The following is an 18,776-nucleotide window of genomic DNA, read 5'->3' as shown; positions in this document are numbered from 1 at the left end:
GCCCTCTGGAAAGAACGAGGTGTCTTGGGAACACGTAGTTCAGCTTTCTGTCCCCGTTGTACGGTTAAAGAAACTGAGGCCCAAGTTCACTCAGCAAGTCGGGAGCTAAACCAGAACTCACGTGTCTGACCCCAATCTGTGTCAACCCCTTTGCTAACCCATGGCCTCCGGGAGTGTTCCTCCGCCAAGACTTGGCACCTCTCAGAAAGGCCTCGCTCCACGTCAGCTTTGCCATCTGAGAAATGGGCCAAGGAGACAATACAACATCCACTCCGGGGCAAGCACAGAACCTGGACGCGCTTGGGAAGGTAGCTCTTCGGGCCCCTCAGTTCTCCCTGTGACACACCGCAGCAGCCTAGAGATAAGCTTATCTGATGAACAAATTGCTCTCCTGAAGGATTCTTACTCCTACTCAGCTGGGAGGCCGACAGCGGAGGTAGATATGAGAGCACACTCTCCATCCTCTGTAGAAGCTACCCAGGAACCCAAAGCCAAGTCTAATTTTGGGGGAGCCAGGAGGGGTAAGAGTCTTCACAGGTAAGCGATGGTCTAGCCTGTTGGCAGGGGAGGACCCTGGGTGGTTTGGGGCCAACTACAGGCTCCTGCAGGTGACCGTATAGTATAGCTTAAGAGTAGGAAGGAGTTTGAAGGAGGATGCGCTTGGATTTGACATCCCGGGAAGATAATGTGACCCTTCACAATGATAAAACAACAAACAAAAACAATAACGAAACTGTCTGGCTGCAGCTAAACACTTCACGTGCGTATAGTTCACTTAGTCTTCATAATCACCCTACGAGATAAGCAACTGATGCCCAGGTAATTGAATAACAGGGTCCCAAGTTGATAAGTCCCTCAACCTCTCAGCCCTTTGCGGGGGGGGGGGGGGGGCGGGCGCTGCACCATGGGGCATGAGAGATCTTAGTTCACCGACCCTGGATGGAACCTGTGCCCCCTGCAGTGGAAGCACGGAGTCTTAACCAAGGGACCGCCAGGGAAGTCCCTCTTTATTTCTAAATGGAGATGAGGTTTGCTATAGGATTAACTGAGATTATGTATAGTGGTTTGCATTTAACTAAGGGTATGCTCACTGCATGCCCAGCAAGTACTTGCAATTTGATGATTTCTCACAAAGCATATACCAGGTTGGACTTTAATTACCCACTTCCCTGCAGTTGTCACCAGTGGGCTGTGAACTCCCTGAAGGGCACTGCCTGCTGGTTGTCATATCTGTTAGCACTGTGCGCAGCACGCAGAAGTTGCTGAGTGAGTCAGACTCAGAAATGTGACCTTAGGCAAATCACATCCCCTGTCTAACTTAGAGTTAGTCCAGCTGCGGAATGACTCAGTGGGGTCAATCGAATAAAAGCGGACCATTTTTTGAACACCGGCAATATACCAGACACTCCATAGATACTGTCCTATGTCACAATTAATCTTTTCAGCAATGATTCAAGTAGGCATCAGTAGCTTTATCTTACAAAAGAGGCAACCGAGGCTGAGCAAGATTAAATGGCTTGCCTACAGTCACCTTTTGGGAAGTGGCAGGGCTGGAGTACAAATCCAGGCCAGTTAGGCTCATGACATGCTCCAAACCACCGTCCAAAGACTACCCACATTTTACAACACCAGTATCTTTCTATTGATACTTTATTAAGTAAGGTTTGTTTTTAAGCCTCAGAAGACAAGAGAGATGATATTTAGGAATTCAAGGAAAATGAGGCAAATGGTGCCTGTCATTATGACCACAGATCATGATCCTGTAAGGCAAAGACCCTCAGATGAGCTGTTCTGAGCAGCATTGCCAGCGAAAAAGAGGGACTGCCGTCTGCCCTGGGTTTCTGCCATGTTGGAGACTTAGTGCAGCCTGTTTCACCAGAATGGCAAAGAGCCTCTCTGGACAGAAGCCTGGGGTTCTTCTACCAACCACTGTGTTACAGGTGGGGGAGATGGGACAGTTACTGTCAAACGGTTTATTCCCAGCCTTGAGACCTCACTTATACCCCCTTCTTAGACAAGGTGGGGAGTTAGCACTCTGTTTGATGAAAACCACGGTTACAAGCCCAAAGTCTCAATTCAAGACTCATCATATTTTTTTACTGACCTTTCCCCTATCATAGGGAAGAGCTAATAGTATCCCTGACAGTCTGGGGACATAGTCCAATCATGCTTTCAAAAAACAGCGACAACAACAAACCGTTTCTTTTCTCTTAAAAAAAATCTGTTTGCCTTAAAAAATGTTTAAATTACTTACCAGTTAAATTAATTACCATGCTTCCCACAAAAATCTCAGAGTAAAATAAACACCCTGGGAAAATGCACTTATTTTAATCCTGTGGCTTTGCATACCCTTGACACATTATCAGTTTTCCTCATAGACGGAGACATTTAAAAAATACTCTTTGTGGAGTACTTTATTCTTTATTCAGCATTTTACCATAACTTTTTTTTTTTCATTTAACATTTAAACCACCTGTTTCAGTTTGCTTGTGCTGTAGTAACAAAGTGTCACAGACTGGGTGTTTTAAAACAGAGAAATTTATTCCCTCACAGTTCTGGAGGCTAGAAGTCTGAAATCAAGGTGGCAGTGGGGCAAGACTTTCTCTGAAGTCTCTAGGGAGGATCCTTCCTTCTTCCAGCTTCTGGTGGCCCCAGGTGTTCCTTGGTTTATGGTAGCATAACTCCAATCTCTGCCTCCATGGTCATTTTCTCCCTGTATGTCTCTGTCTTTCCATGGCATCCACTTCTCTTTGTGTGTCTGTGTTGACTGAAAAAAATGCATAACCTAAAAGTTGAGAATTATATTTTATTTGGCGGACAATCTGGGGACTTAAGCCCAGAAGACAGCCTCTCAGATAGCTCTATGGGACTGCTCCCAAGAGGTAAGGGAGGAGCCAGGATACGTAGGAGTTTTGCAACCAAAACCAGGTAATCTGAACATCAAAAGATTACTGTTAGTTAAAGAAAACCAGACTTTTCAAGTTAATGAATTTAGTGTTTTTTTTTAATTTATGAGAAGATGCAAGAGTCTGGGCTGATTGAAATCATTCCTTTGATATGCACCTTAACTATCTGGGGCCAGTATCCTGCTTTTCTCCATCCTGAATCCCCTCAGGGTGCACAGGTTGGGGGTGGCTTCAGTGGCTGCTGGCTTGATGGCGGCAACATTCTTTGTCTCCTGATGTGGCAGGCGACATTTTGCATCCGTACCTGTGTCTTCTTATAAGGACACCGGTCCTATTAGATTATGACCTCTATGTTACCCAATTAAAATTCCAGTATGACTTCATCTTAACTAATTGCATCTGCAGCAACCCTATTTTTAAATAGAGTCACATACTGACATACTGGGGGTTAGGATTTCAGCACATCTTTTGGGGGACACAGTTCAACTGATAACGTCCCCCTATCAGCTAAGCATTGTTTTCTCCATTTACAAATAAGATCTGTAGTTTAACCTCTCTTTCATTCCCTTTAAAATGGTGGTAACAACAGCTAATTCACAGCATCGTTGGGAGCAGAATAAGATACGGGTGTTAAGCACTTACATATTAGGATATTGCCTAACTTGCAGTAATGTCCATTGCATTGCATTTATTATTATTAAGTTTGCTTATTAAGTCCACCATTGTGTGGTAGAGGGCTTCAGAGTCAGACAAACCTGGGTTGGAACCCCAGTTCCACCCACCTGGAAGGTTTGGGGAATAGGTTAGAAGATGATTTGAAGTAATGCTTAGTAACTTGTTGCAGCTGACAAGCTGTGTAACCTTGGACAGCTTACTTAATTAGCCTTTCTGTACTTCACTTTCCACCCCTGCAAAATGGGAATAATAGTAGTTATCTACCTCATAGTAATGTTGTAAATTTCAGATGATTTAATAGATCTAGTTTTTAGAGCACTTCCTGAAAAAGTGTTCTATGAATGATAGCTATTAGTGTCATTATTATTATTATTACTATTTTGACAAAATGTTCTCTTTTCCTTCTCATATTAGCAGCTGAATTCTGAGGAGAAGGATAAAGGTCTTGTTTATGGAAAACAGGGTAGAAAATCTAAGGAGTTAAAACTCGAATGCATCCTAACCAAATCGGTCTGAGTCTGGGGATTTATAACTGCTAGCAATTCCATGAAATCATGGAAAATTATATCTGTCTATCTGTATTACTTATCTATCAGGGAATAACAAATTACCCCCAAACTTTGTGGTTTAAAACAACACACATGTTTTATCTCACAGGTTCTGTGAGTCAGGAATCTGAGCACACCTTAGCTAGATCTGCTTCATCGTCTCTCACGAGGCTGCAGTCAAGTTATTGGCCAGGGCTGGAGTCTCTCCTGAAAGTTGCAGGAAGGAGCGGTTTCCAAGATCTCTTAGGTTGTTGTTGGCAGGTTTCAGTTCTTTAAGAGCTGTCGGACTGAAGGCTTCATTTCCTTGCTGGCTTTTGGCTGGAAACTGCGCTCAGGTCCTTGCCACAGGAGCTATTCCAGGACAGCTTGTTTCAGCAAAACCGGCGAGAGAGAGGTCACAGCCTTTTGTAACCTCATCACAGGAGTGGCATCCCCTCAATGTTGCTGTATTCTGTTGGTTAAAAGCAAGTTACTCAAGTGGAAGAGATTATAACAGTGTGTATCAGGAGGTAAGATTATCACAGGCTGGTTTCGAGGCTCCATCCCTCCCACCCACCTTCCGCCTCTCCCTCTCCCCACTTCGTCCTTCCTTTCTCTTCTCCCTCCCTGGGTCTTTCATTCTGCTTATGTACATATCGGTGTACATCTCACATAGATATCTTACATCTGTCTGTCTGTCATTTGTCTACTTTCTGCTGAAACTCTGACTCCAATCTCTGTATGTCATACTCAATCCCTGTGGGTTTCTCAACCTAGCCTATACTTGATACTTAGTAAGTGCTCAGTAAATGTTTGAATTCTATTTAAATTTACAGCATAAAAGATAATTTGTTTTTTTTGTTTTTTTTTTTGTTTTTTTTTTTGCGGTATGTGGGCCTCTCACCGTTGCGGCCTCTCCCGTTGCGGAGCACAGGCTCCGGACGTGCAGGCTCAGCGGCCATGGCTCACGGGCCCAGCCGCTCCGCGGCATGTGGGATCCTCCCAGACCGGGGCACGAACCCGCGTCCCCTGCATCAACAGGCGGACTCCCAGCCACTGCGCAACCAGGGAAGCCCATAAAAGAGAATTTTTAAAGTCAACTTTATCCATCACCTAATATAACCATTATATTGATTATATTTATGTAAATACTTACCAAGTTTCCTTTTAGTCTGTTCATACATACTTGTGACCATGCTGGGTCTCCAACATTTTTTTTTTTAAATAAATATAAGGTTTTATCTTTTACTTTATGGAAAAATGTTTGAAATCATATTTTTCTGGCCTTTATGGTTGTCAAACTGTCTATATAAGAACTTGTCAAGTTGACAAGCTCATCTTTAAATATTTAACCATCACAAATAAAACTGCATAAATGTCCTTTGTGCTTTCTTTTGTTTGATTTATTTCCTTGTGCTGATATGGAAATAGCTGGTTTAGGATTTTGAACTTTTATTTCAATATCATCACATTTACGTGCATTGGCCAGATCCGGTTTGTAGTGGTTTGAACTAGTGTGGATAGTCAAAGTGTTACCGAACCAAACTTGGGTCCGCTTGACCACGGGCAGTAAAGCCAATCTACTGATGCTGGGTTGCGGTGAAGCAAAGTGCAGCGTTTATTTCAGGGCACCAAGCAAAGGGTCCAGGTAGTTAGTGCTCAGAAGGCCCAAACTCCCCAGTGGGTTTCAGGGAAAGGTTTTTAAAGAAAGGGTGAAGGAGGGGGCTATGGGGTGTGTGATCAGCTTGTGGACAGTTTTCTAATTGGTTGGTGGTGAGGTAATCGGGAGTCAACATTATCAGCCTTCTGGTTCCAACCCACCTGGGGTCTCTGTGCTTCTGGGCAGCATATCGTTAACTTGTTCCACCTGATGGGGGTTTCAGTATCTGCAGAACAGCTCAAAGGATACAGCTCAGAATATTATCTGTAGACCTTGAGGAGGAACTAAAAGTACTGGACTTTGTTTAATGGCTAAATTATTATTATTTTGTCTTGCTTGGCTGTTTTCCTTTCTTTCTGCATTTTCTCACTTCTCTGATTAAATTTACTCTTTGGAACTCGGAGAAGGCCTTAGGAGGCTAAAAATTTTATACAGATAAGAGGCAGGTGGAGGACATGGCGGGGTGGGGATTGAGTGGTGTCTGTTCTGGGAACGCCCCATAGGATCCTGCCTGGTGTCAAAAGGTCAGCGGTAATCAAACACTGACTGAGTAGAGACTTGGTAAACGTGAGTGGCATTGAAGGCTTGCTCGGAGAACATTCCCTGTGCAGTGTCATCAACCTCAACTTGACTCAGTGCGAAGTGAGGGCTACTGGAAGCTTTGCCATGTGCTTCATTTCTCCTAAGCCCCACATATCAACCCCCATCCAGATTTCCCGCCCTCTGGGCTCCAGGATTTCAGCAACTTTCTCTTTATCGTGGCTACCATTACCCTGTCCGTCCGTCGGTGTTTTTTTGTTGTTGTTTTGCCTGCACCATGCACCTTGCGGGATCTTAGTTCCTGGATTGAACCCAGGCCCTCGACAGTGAAAGCATGGAGTCCTAACCACTGGACCGCCAGGGAATTCCCAGTTGATATCTTTTAGGACTGGATGGCAGCAGACTAAGAGACAGTCTCCTTTCCCCAACAGCCTCACCAGCTTTACCCACATATTCTTTTCATGTCACTGCTATCCATTATTCTAATTTAGTTTTCCAAAAGTAGGCAAATATTATTGTTTTTTTAAAAAAATTGATATATAGTTATTTATAATGCATAAAATTGCATTATATGTTCTAAATTGCATTTAGAGGATACTGAAAATAAAGATGTATTTTTTCCCCATATACAAATTTATAGACCATTGAATTCTATCCATGGGCTTAAGAAGCACTGGCTGAAGTATACAGCCTGTCCCATGTACTTCCTATGGCATATATCAAAGGCACTTAATGTCTGATTTTTACTTTTAGTGAAGTTAAAGTTGATCAGCAGATTCAGGTGCAGCGAGTCTGATCCATTCATTAGAATATCTCCCATCAGCCTTTCTACTAATGGTTTTAGCATTCATCGATGATAGCTGTCTACATCTATTATCTTATTAGAGATTACAAAATGGTAATTTTCTAACTGTCATTCTTCCTGCCTGTATTAAATGCAATATTTCCATAAAGTAAATTGTAGTTACCCTGAAATCCAGTTCATGATAAAATCTTGACTACGACTTGATTCTTTTTCCAGTTTTCAGAATAATGAGCTGGTCTCTTAGCCATCCCCAATGATGAGCAATGAGCTTTTGTTTGTTTTTTCCAGTTTGAGTTTTAGCTTTGGTTTTGGGTTTGATTTGAGGAATGTCATGAATTATAGGAAATTTGTTTATCTGATCTATTTTAATCAATCACAGTCATGGTTCATTTTGTTCAATGGTAGGCCAGTGTGAGCCCCTCTAAACTGGTCTGCCTGTCCTTTTGAAATGAACACATTGGTCTTTGGCAACTATCTCGCTTTTGGGCACAGCAAGACTTCCCAGGCTCAGCTTGTACCGTACCTATCCCAGACTTGGAATAAGGAATTTTTCCAAGAATCTTTTGTTCCTTTTAGAGGAAAATGATATTTAAAAACAAGAGTCTGGGTATTAAGGGTATTTATTGCTGTTAGGTTACCATTACTTCTAGGCTTTTTCAGTGGACAGAGCTATGAAATGTTTTTTTTTTTTTAAAAGAGAAAAGCAAATCATTAGTGTATATGATTTCCAATAGAAATTTCAAGGTACAGAATTTTTCTCGACTTCTTTGACTTTATAAACATAAGAGACAAACAATTCAGGAATAATCTTAGTTCCTAATGACGGTAACATGATGGCTTGTCTGCTGGAGCCCACAGTATACACACAATAGTTTCAAAATAGCAATACCAGTATTACAACTAGCAGTGAGTCCATTAAATCTAGTTTAAGATTTATTTACAGAACATTTTTTTTCTTTGGACTGTTTTTCCCTAAGCATGTAAAATCAGAATACTGCATTTTAAAGCCTTTCAACATAATTATTTTCTCTGTGTAGTTATGCCAACACTTTGATATATAGCTGGATATATACATTTAAAATTTGCAGAGATTGTATTGTCTTTTTAAAAAAAAATTATTTTTTGGCTGCGTTGGGTCTTTATTGCTGTGCGTGGGCTTTCTCTAGTTGTGGCGAGCGGGGGCTACTCTTCATCGCAGTGCGTGGGCTTCTCATTGCAGTGGCTTCTCTTGTTGTGGGGCACTGGCTCTAGGCATGCGGGCTTCAGTAGTTGTGGCTCGCGGGCTCAGTAGTTGTGTCATGCGGGCTCTAGAGCGCAGGCTCAGTAGTCATGGTGCACGGGCTTAGCTGCTCCACGGCATGTGGGATCTTCCCGGACTAGGGATCGAACCCGTGTCCCCTACATTGGCAGGTGGATTCCTAACCACTTCACCACCAGGGAAATCCCTCAGTCTTTATTTTTATTTTATGTCTGTTTTCATTTAATTTGATCTTTTGATGGGTAGGCTCATTAGTCCCTTTTCCTGTCCCTAGAAGCACAGCTACGGGGAAGAGGGAAGCTAATGGGAGAAGTAACTCACCCTGAACATGTTCTCCAAAAGCACTACCTATCAGCATGTTTAAAGGTGACCTTTTAACCTGAGTACTGTTAAGATTTCAGTGAATATGAAGACTTAGAAGTGTGACAGCAAACCCTTAAGAAAGTGGTCAGAAGGCGGCGGTTTCTTTTCTGATGGTACCAAAGCCTTCAGCTGAGCCATCCCAAGTTCATACCCTCCCTGACGTTTGAACCTGGCAACCTCTCACCAGCCCCAGGTGGCCTGGTTTGTCTTGTTGGCCTGCTTTGCTGCCTCAAGGTCCTGTCTAAGCAGCATCTGGGAGTCTTCATCTCAAGCAGGCCATTAGCATCTCAGAGGCCTGTCGCTCCCTAAATCCTGTCTAGGAATGATTCCTTCTGGACATTTCCTCCTTGATCCCTAGTCTAAGAAGCTACTGGAAGGAGGGGGAAGGAATTGAGGAGGAACTCTCATTTTGGAATCCTTCCTCAAGGGGATAAGTTTTGAGCAGAGTTTTTAAGAAAGGAGGAATGGGATGCCAGGGAAGAGAAAGCAGGCTTCTTATTAATGACGCTTCTGCACTTCATCAGACAGAAAAGAGGCTTTGAAGTCAAAGCCTGAATGCCTAACGGCCTTTGGCTGCAGTGTGTCACCTCTCAGAACCTCTGTTTCCTTGGTTGTAAAATATGGTTATAAAAATTATCATATTCCTAGGCCAAAGCACTGTTGTGAAGATTCAATGAGATTTACAGTGTCTTGTGTTTGGCAAAGAATAGAAGCTAAGGAAATGTGACTTTCCTTTCTACCCTCTCCCCGTTTCAAGCACTTGTCCCACCACCTCTTAAAAATGAAACGAGGTAGTTATAATAATACTAGTAATAGTAAGAACGGAAATCTCTGGAGAGGCACAGCGTACATTATCTAAATTCTTACGGTAACTTTTATTATTGGTGATAATAGCCTTACTTTATGCATAAACAAGCAGAGGTTCCAAGAGAGGAAATAGCTTGTCCATGGTCACACCCAAGGCCTTAGCCCATAAGTCACATTTTGCATGAATTAGGAAATGGTGCTCCTCTGCTTGGATTCAACCCCGTGGGTACAGGCATGGCCAGTGGAGCTGAGACAGGATTCAGCCCCGCACTCACCCCCTTGCCTTGTCACTGTCGTGCAGTACACAGCTCGCATAACTGTACACAGAAGCTCTGGTCAAATGCATAGTTTTGATCAAACTGAAATTGAAACCCAGATCTGACCGACATTCGGACCACATCCTTTCCAACGCTACCTGGGAGTTCATCTCTTCCTCTTTCCTTTAAGATCCTACTCCATTGTTTATCTCTTCTCACTTCCTTATCTCCATCTCTCCCCTTTCCTTCTCTTATGGCTTTTCCTTCCTAGCTGATACACTCCATCAACTCTCTGCACTTAAGTACTGGTAGGTTTGAAACAAATCATTATTCATAATGTCACCCCCACCCCATACCTAGCTCCAAACCTGGCACTGGTAGGCCTTCTAAGTAATGCTTGTTCAGAACCTCTGTAGTCATTACGCTAGGCTTCCTTGTATCATAGCTAAGCCTTTACTCTCCTTCTTGTTGCCCTCGGTGCCTAGCAAGTTGCTTTGCCCACAGTAATCACGCTTTGGCATGAAAGAACTAAGATTTTTCCCAAGAGCAATTGTCCTAAGCAGGCACTAGGGGGCAGCAGAAGATCACACATGGCCTTTCATTCACCTTCCCGTTGCTGGCCACAGCCCACCTTGTCTCAAGAGGCAGGAGTAAATGATACACTGCAATGCTGACTGCTCCCTGACGTGCAAGAGCGATGTAAGTCAGGGGGAGGTGGGGGCTGAGCATGCTTTAGTCTGTGGGAAGAACCACTTTTGGGCCCACTGAGCTGCACTGGGATTCTTCACTCTGCCCCTTACTTTAGGGCAAATAATACAGCAGGACCACGTGGCTGTTTTTGTGCTTTTTAAAAATATTAAAATAATCCTAATTTGCAAACAAAAGACATCAGCCACTACTGGGCTACTGGGCATTATCCAGGGGTCCCTCTCCCTGCCCCACAGAGGATATGACCTTCCTCAGAGATTGACCTGCCGTCACTTGAAACAAGTATCCTCTCGTAGGCTATACTCTGTCACTCTGAGCCTCGGTTCCCTCCTCTGTAAATGGAGACAACAATTTCTACTTTGTAGGATGATAGCAAAGACTATATGAAATTATAGATGCTGCATCTCTCCTTTGATGCTCAGAGCAGTTCAATGGGGAATTAGTGTCCTCATTTTACAAATGGGAAAACTAAGATTAGAGAGGTGAGGTGACTTACCCAGAATTCAGAATCAGGTAGTCTGACTAAATAGCTTTAGACTTAAGCTTTCAATTCTACCCTTGTCTACTGTGTTCCACCAGGTAGGAAGCGGATAGTTTAAGGAGATTCCTGACAGTGTGGTTAAAGCGCCAGCAGGTTACAAGGGAAGCTTTACAGATTCAGACATGCACGGGAGTGAATAATGCTGAGCTGAAGGCCAAGCACTGGAACAAACGACCTCTGATGATGCTCCTGACACCCTAGAATTTATAAATTCTTCATTGAGTTCTGTTTCTCGTTTATCCTCGAAATAATCCAAGATTTAGGTACTAGCATTGTTGACGTTTTACAGATGAGAAAATGGAGCCTCAGGGAGGTTAAATGACTTGTCCAAGGTCATCCAGCTGGAAATGGAAAAGCTGGAATTTAAACCCAAGCAAGTCACTGTCCTATAGCTTCCCTTCTGCAGTTTGGCATATTACTTGTGTATTTAGGGAAGAAGCTGCAAATCAGGTTAGGACAGGAGATCAGTTGTCCTAGGATTTGGCAGTTTTGTAGACCTGTCCTCTGTTTAGAGTCTGCACCGTTGCTTCCCCTTCCGTTCCTCAAACATGCACACAACACTCACACACACACACACACACACACACACACACTCGGACATACACACCTTAATCAGAAAGCACTCAAGAATGCCCCACAGTTCCTAAGGGTGGGAGTTCACCTGCCTGAACTGTAGTTTGTTGGTTAATCTTAGCATGACCCCAAGTAGGGGCAGGCTTGAGTACTGCAGATAGGGTGTCCAAGAAGCACAAAGTGCATAGCTCTGGGTCTGGGTCTTATGATTAGAATGAGAATTGCAGTTTTTAGATGGCAAGCCAGTCTAGGTTCAACAGAGCTGTCCCATAATGGAACTGGAGGCCTAAAAAGGTAATGAGTTCTGTGTCATAAGAAGCATCCAAAAAGCAGTCGGAGGATCATTTGGTGGTGAATGAAACATTAGATGGAATTTCTGACCAGCTGACCTTTAAAGTGCCTTTTACCCATGAGATCCCTTAGCCCATAGAAAGGGGTGGGGAAGCCTAGAGTTGTTGTCTGGGGGTGGCAGGAACGGGGAAGGCCCAAGTGTTTACAACAGGGATGACTTGTGCAGGAGTAAGAATTAGTGCTGAAAATTTTTCGGCAAGAAATTTGGACAACGAAAGGAGCAGTAGGACCAGGTGCAAAAAACTAAACTAGTTATAAGCTCTGTGGTCTTGGGAAAATTGCTTTACCTCTCTGAGTTGTCATTTGTACATTCATAAAGTAAGGTTAAGACTGTCTGCCTTTGGGGCTATGGTGATAAGATTGAGATAGTGGATTTGAAGTCTGATAAGGGTTACAGGAATAGAGGGGATTAAAGGTAAAAAAGAATCAGAGTACACATTCATCTGTTTATTTATTCAGATAGTCATCTGCAAACTGTCTGCATGACATCAGACATTGAACTCTGTGCTGGGGATGCAAGCGGTCATTGAAAATGGTCATAGTTCTTGCTCTTATGGAGCTCACAGTTGAGTTGGGGAGGCAGATATTAATTTAACATTAACTATTAATCTAACATTATAATGATGATGATGTAAACGGTTCAGTCGATTGTACAAATTGAGAATGATCAAAATATAGTTCTGATCATGAATATATGCATGTTCGAAAGTACATATCATAGTTGGTTCCCACACTCCTTTTAACATATTCACTGGATAACCTTCCTCTGCTCCTAGATGAAAATCTTAGCTAAGCCACATCTAATCTATTATAACTTTTGTGGAACAGACAGTGCTATAGACATTTTAAACTGATAACACAGTTTCACATCAGGAATTAGGATGTCTAGTCCAAGATTTTAATCAAATCTCTAAATCTGACAGGTCAGATCTCCTCTCCCTCCCCAGTGGGGATGTTAGGACGTGGGGCAAGGTTGGCCTTCGTTCTGTTTCTCTCCCTTGCTCTTCTTCTTCCTCTCCCTCTACAGTCAAAGCAGGAGAGAGGAATGGTAAGGATTCGGAAGGTCATACTTGCTCTGATAGCCTTGTATCTGCCTCTGTGTTCTCCGGTCCTGGCAGGTTTTTAAAACCGACCCTCTCTCTTGGTGGGGTGGGGGGCGTTCTGTGGTTTTTCAGTGGTCCTCGTGGCCAGGGCCTTCTCCCAAGACCTGAGACGATGTAGCATCTCTGTGGCTGGCTACTGCTCATCCCTGTCCACCCTCTGTTTCTCTGGCTGCTCACCTTATGGAGACTCTCACCGTGGGGACCCCTCAACCTCTGTTATAATTCCTCCTGGGTAAGACTCAAAACAGATCCAGCCCAGCTCTTTCTCTTATGTGACCCACATCTGGTCCGGGGGAAATACTCAAGCATTTTTCCCACTGGCAACCTCTGGGATTTGGGGCTAATCCCTGTGCTGCCTCTTCTGCCCTGCTGCCATAGGCCACTAGAACTTCTGCAGGTGGGGTATGACCCTAGTCCACTATCTTCCCCATTGCCGAGAAAATGTAGCAGTTTCTCCAAGAGGCACTCTTTTGAGGCTCCTTATCACAAAACTTGGGATTAGAAGGTAATGTGCTCTACATGACCCACCTGGGGTGCTGGGGACTCTAAACATTAGGTAATAGCCGTCTCCAAAGCAAATCTCTCCTATATCCTTCCTGTCTACCCTCTGACCTCATTTTATTTCCTTGTTCTGGCTGAGGTTTCTAGAGTTATGAAACTAGTCAGGATTCGTCTCCTTTGTAAAGTCTGTGTATAGGGGCCTGGCTCTGGGATTTCAATTCTATTCTGTCTTGGTGTCTCAGTAGAAATTTCAGTTTTAACATCTTGTTACAGCAACAGCACAGCAATAATTAAAACAATCACAACAACAACACCGATAACAGCTAGTATCGATTGAGTGCTAAACCTTTGCCTTATTTAATCCCTACAAGTAGTCTTTCAGGACGGTACTATTATTAAGTGCCTACTATTAAGTAGGCACCTTATTTAATCCCTACAAGTAGTCTTTCAGGATGGTACTATTATTAAGTGCCTACTATTAAGTAGGCACCTTATTTAATCCCTACAAGTAGTCTTTCAGGATGGTACTATTATTTATGAAGGGCACGCTGATGATGCTGGAGTTTGACTCTCAGGCTGAGAAGTTCAGAATGCACAGCGCAGAAGTTCAGTCCTTGCCGATGCCATCTCAGCTGGCTACTTTCCCTTTGTTAAGGATATTTCTGTGGGTCCTTGAGTCAGGCTTCAGGGCAATTGCTTTCCTCCAAGAGGAGACAGTAACTCTGCCTAAGAAATGATCCCATTTCAGCAATTCCTGGGAGGCCATTGCTGTAATAAAGGCCATTCTTTATGATATAAAAGTCTCACCCTCTTCCCCCCGCCCCCATCCTTAGCATTTCTAATTTGAGCCCCTCTGGTCCCTGTGGAGTCTTTAAATGCTTCAAGTGCAAGCTTATTGCCAAAGCAAGCCTGTCTGACTCGGGACGCAGCGCCCTGCACTGTTGCCGAATATTGAACAAACATTCACGCGGCTTTGGCTCTCCCAGAAGCCCTTAGTCTGATGCCTTTGTTTTGTTTTCTGGATGAGGGCAAGCGGTACCATCACCTCCTGCCGAAAAGCCCTGGCTGCCCTCCCAACAAGGAGTTGTCACTTCAACTGAGGCTTTTTTTTTTTTTCTTTCTGGTGGCAACAAAATAATACCCAGCAGGAATTTGGGAGGAGAAAAAAGAGAGTTCAGTTGGCAGGTTCTCAAATGAATGGGTTGTAGTGTCATTGGAACTGAATTGGGCTTGAAACCAGACATGATCCTATTTTGGAAGCATTGTTCAGAGGGATGGGAAATGTGAACAGAGGATAAGTCTCTTCAAAAATGTTCTTTATCCTTGGCCTGTTAAAGACAGCCTGTTTTAACTAAACTCTCCCATCCCCTCAATGGCAAGGGCCTATGTGAGAACCTAGAGGAGGTCAGAGCGACTGGCAAATTGATCAGCTATTCATCTGTCAACCTTTCAACTGAGAGAGCTAATTTTACTTTGAGAAGAGCTTACCACTTGATTACAAGCCATCAATTAATTGTCAATCCTGAAATTCACACATCTTCACTCTTAGACTCATCGATGCTTGGATGAGGTGGCACAGGGATCAGGGTATATAAATATACATGTATTCAAATATATTATTGAAAATCGTATTGAAAGCCTACTGCATTCCAGGTAATACGTAAAGTGGATGGGAATCGGCAGAACTAACACTGTCTCTGCCCTCATGGATCTTATAGTCTGGAGACATTAACAGGTGACACATAGAACAGGATGCTGTGAGGATCTTTAGTGTGAAACCCTAATAGAGATTGGAGGCATGGGGATGGAGTTCAGGGAAGGCACTTCTGAGGACCAGAGTCCTGGCCCCTGAACTAAGATCTGAAGGGTGAGTGGGAGTGAGAGCCAAGAGAAGTCAGGGCCAGAGGGTGGGATGGGGAAAGCATTCTGTGCAGAGAGAAGAGCACGTGCCAAGACTGAGTGAGAAAGGACAGGGTGTAGCCGAGAAACAGAAAGGCCTGTGTAGCTGAAAGTAGGAGAATCGGGAGGAACAGGATGACAGATCAGACTGGAGCGGCAGACAGGTGATCTCATTCGCATATTACCTATGTGCCACGGTGAGGATTTTGGTCTTCATCCTAAGAGCAGTGACGTGCCATGCAAGAGTTTTAAGCAGGAGGAGAATATAGAGTTTGCCTTTTGAAAAGATGACTTTAGCCACCGAGTGAAGTTGGATCAGAAGCAATTAGCTTTCGCAATGGTAGTATCTACAGAGGAACAATTAATGGAATGGCTAATGGTCTTCCCTGATGTAACTCTCCTCCTTAGGTATGACACAGTCTTTATGGAAAAGGATCGTTGTTAATAAATGCACGGGACTTAGAGGTAAATCCCTTTTTCCATTTAGGTCTCAGGTTCCTCACTTGTTAAGCCGTCGGTTTGGACCAGATGATACCAAAGTGCCCTCCTTTTGCAAAACAAGCCCTTAAATTCAGCTTGAGTTCTATACTGCTACTAGAATTCAGTTTTCAGCCTGGACTATGGGCTTTTAACCCCATTTTTTTGAACTGATAGATTGTTAAAAAAAAAAAAAAAAAAAAAGGATTTATTGAGAAAAGCAGACCAGCAAAGATCAATAGCTCATTTTGCTGTTAAATAGATAGATCTTTAACCCAATGTCTATGAATGTCCGTTTGATCAAGGGAATGCTTACTCCCAGTACCATGTTACATATTTTTCCCAATTAAATTATGGCAAGGTGCTATGAGGGATGAGGCATCTGTGTTCTAAAAAATGAGATACCACGAGTAGTTTAGTTTAAGTGATGAATTGGTTAACAGACAGCTGGGGTCATGTGCTGAAAGGATCACTAAGTCATCATGTGACCTTGGAAAGTCATTTTCCTTCTTTGGGACACAGTTTCCTCTCATTTTAAATGGGAGGGTTTTACCAGATTAGACTTTTCAAAGGTATGCTTTTTCAATAGTTTTCAAAAGATATTTTATGGAGAAAAGGTGCCCCACTCTATTTTTTCTCCTTGGAGGTTAATAATCCAAGTGTATTGATGGTCTGTTGATTCCAAAGTTTTTCCTGTAACTAATCCATCATACTGCCACATTCCTGTGTAACCTCTCTCTGAAACTCAGTTTCCCCATCTATAGCAAGGGCTGTAGAGCAGAGGTTTCCAAACGTTTTCTGTGAAGGGTCGTATGGTAAATATTTTAGGCTTTGTGGGCCATACAGTCTTTGTTGCAACTACTCAATTCTGGCATTTTAGCCATACACAATATATAAACAAATGAGGGACTGTGTTCCAATAAAACTTTATTTACAAAAACAGGCAGAGGGCTGGATTTGACCCACAGACCATAGTTTAGTGAACTCTGGGTCACAGTGGGGGCTAACTGCTCTCTAATGTCCTCGCAGCTCTGACTTTCCCTGACCTTCTCTCCTGAAGAGTTATTCTCTCCCAAGTTGGAAGTCCCCCTTCTCCAAAATGTATCCCTCTGGCCTGCACTTCCAAAAGTCATCATCATCATCATCTTCTTTTGACATGTCTGTATATAAGACTGTCTCTGTCTCCCCAGCTGCTGAGATGCCTTCTTCACAGCTTTGTTTTGTTTATCTTAGTAACTACCCTTCTTTAATCCCTCTGAAGGATTGGTTAGCTGGAATTTGCCTTGTCTTCTTCCCCCAGAGCCTTTGATCTTGTGCTCATAAGTATTTGCTGACAGCCAGACAGAAAAGGTGGAGCCCAGATCCCAAGCCCGAGGGCCCAGAGAGTAATGAATGAAGACTGCGTTTATTTGTATTTCTAATTGGCAAGCCTATTTCCAGATCAGCTGCATGTCACTGCAAGCAGAGAGCAAAAGCAGGAGACAACCTTCTTTCTCCCAGGCCTCGGTGCCCAGGGCCCCTGTTTTCCACTGAGGCAGGAGCTTGCCCTGATTTCACCAGGCTTGGAAGAAAATGCCATCTGGACCAAGTTTTGTCCCTTAGTACAGGACCACCTTGTTTTGCCACTCAGACTGTACATTGCACAACTTTGAGGACACCATTTACATCATCCGTGATGTAAATGGAACCCTCTGAGTTGTACAAACCACTTTTTCAAGCTTTGAGCCCTTTCTTCTTATGAAATCTTACATCGAAGGCCAGTCTATAAGAGATACAAGTGGAACAACTCTATCTGAAGCTGAGATGCAGGTTTAGAGTCCTGCCTTCTCAGTCTCCCTCTTGCCTTCTTCAAGCAGCTGCTGAGATGGCTGTTGGGATCCCTAGAATTTCTCAGATGAATTTTGGAGCCTCTAGACTAGATCATAAATGTTGTTCTAACCATTCACAGCTATATAATCTCTCTCTTGATAAAGTCTCAAGTATATCCCTAGCACCGTTCTAGGCACTGAATATTGAGGGGACAGGAGTGGGAGACATGGCCCCTGGTCTCCCTGAACTGATTTTATGGTTGGAGAGGTCAACAGAAAATGAGGTGAGAAAATGAGCTTAACAAGATAGGGTCTTACATGCAGAAATACTTATCAGAGAAGAAGGGCTGGGGAAAGGAGGAAAGACTTCCTGAAGAGGGTCACATTGGAACGGAGCGCCGATGGGTGGTAAAGATTTGGGGGGGCAGAGGGGAAACGTAGGGCAGGGAGAGCAAAGGCACGGAGGTGTGAAATGGCACTTGTAGGGATAAAGAAGAACAGCACAGAATGGGGCGTGCGTCCTTCATGCACATGACAGCACACTGAGGAAAAGAAATTTGAATAAGGGGACAGATGAGCACGGAAAGAAAGGGGAAATAATGCCTTCTCCAGACAGGTCCATCTCCTTCTATCTCATTTACCAGTCATAACTGTTTCAGTTGTTATTGTTAACCACACATTATACAATTAATCACTATAAGCTCCTGGACATTCAAAGACTTTCCCAAGGCAACAGAGCTATTATCCAGCAGAAATGAGATTTAAACTGAAATTGACTTGACTCCAAAGCTTGTCTCTCACCCATTACATAGAACTGCATGAAAAATATAGGACTGGAACAAGTTTTTGAAAAAAAGGTAGAATTTATAAAAAGTAACAGTAAACAAAAGAATTTCTTATTGGGAAAAATATGCTTGAGTATTCACATCTTACAAAGGTCCTTGAAGAATCCTCTAGTCCAACCTACTGACTTTAAATATAAAGAAAGTGAGGCCCAGAGAAAGCAAAGGGTTATTT

General features: G+C 43.3%; 1 protein-coding gene across 6 annotated transcripts in view; it reads left to right on the top strand.

The window, feature by feature from the left end:
• Positions 1–18,776, top strand: part of ASTN2 (astrotactin 2) — a 917,697-nt gene that overhangs the window by 711,054 nt on the left and 187,867 nt on the right. The window lies entirely within an intron of this gene.

The sequence above is a fragment of the Orcinus orca genome, chromosome 6 (assembly GCF_937001465.1).
Source record: "Orcinus orca chromosome 6, mOrcOrc1.1, whole genome shotgun sequence".
Taxonomy (NCBI): Eukaryota; Metazoa; Chordata; class Mammalia; order Artiodactyla; family Delphinidae; genus Orcinus; species Orcinus orca.
The sequence above is the reverse complement of the archived record's forward strand: the minus strand, read 5'-3'. Positions and strand labels throughout refer to the sequence as shown.